Source organism: Leptonychotes weddellii, chromosome 7, assembly GCF_054177405.1.
Source record: "Leptonychotes weddellii isolate Sample4059 chromosome 7, ASM5417740v2, whole genome shotgun sequence".
Taxonomy (NCBI): domain Eukaryota; kingdom Metazoa; phylum Chordata; class Mammalia; order Carnivora; family Phocidae; genus Leptonychotes; species Leptonychotes weddellii.
In genome coordinates this window covers 131126448-131127325 of record NC_138375.1, presented here as the reverse complement: position 1 = coordinate 131127325, position 878 = coordinate 131126448, and the positions used below count along the sequence as shown (strand labels likewise).

Genomic DNA, 878 nt, shown 5'->3' with positions numbered 1-878 from the left:
ATGTCACGGTAGAGCTTATTCCCTGTAAATTGGTTTCCATTTCTTACACAGAAATGTGTCTGAATCTTTGAAAAAAATCCACTGGCATGATCTTTTTAAAAATAACTTATTTATTTATTTTTAAAATTATATATTATATATTATATATATAATATATATATTATAATATATATATTATAAAATTATATATAATTAACGTACAGTGTTATATTAGTTTCAGGAGTACACAAATAAAAATATGGGATACTTCACAAATTTATGTACCATCCTTGCACATCCTTGCTAATCTTCTGTGTATTGTTCTAATTTTTAAGAAAATTTTTTTAAAGATTTATTTGTTTATTTTTATTTATTTATTTATTTTTTAAAGATTTTTATTTATTTATTCATGAGAGACAGAGAGAGAGAGAGAGGCAGAGGGAGAAGCAGTCTCCCAAGGAGCAGAGAGCCCGATGCGGGACTCGATCCCAGGACTCTGGGATCATGACCTGAGCCAAAGGCAGACGCTCAACCATCTGAGCCACCCAGGCGCCCTATTTGTTTACTTTAGAGAGAGAGCGACAGAGCATGAGCGGTAGGGACAGAGGAAGAGGGAGAGAGAGAATGTCAAGCAGACTCCATGCTGAGCATGGAGCCTGATGCAGGACTCCATCTCATGACCTGAGATCATGACCTGAGCCGAAATCCTACTGATTTTCTTGCTTAGCAGCTCTTCTTACCTGAGTCCTAGTTATGACTCATGTCTAAGGGAGGGGGGGCATTGGACCTCTTGGTGTCTCACTCCTGGAAAAATACACTGTATAAAGTAGGCACTCAAGAAATAATGGCTGTTGACCACTTTGCTCTGAGTTCTCCTGCATCCTCTGGCTATATGACTT

The 878-nt window shown here is 37.1% G+C and overlaps 1 pseudogene; it reads right to left on the bottom strand.

The window, feature by feature from the left end:
- Positions 1-232: 232 nt before the first annotated feature.
- Positions 233-331, bottom strand: LOC145722786 (U6 spliceosomal RNA; annotated as a pseudogene).
- Positions 332-878: the final 547 nt, after the last annotated feature.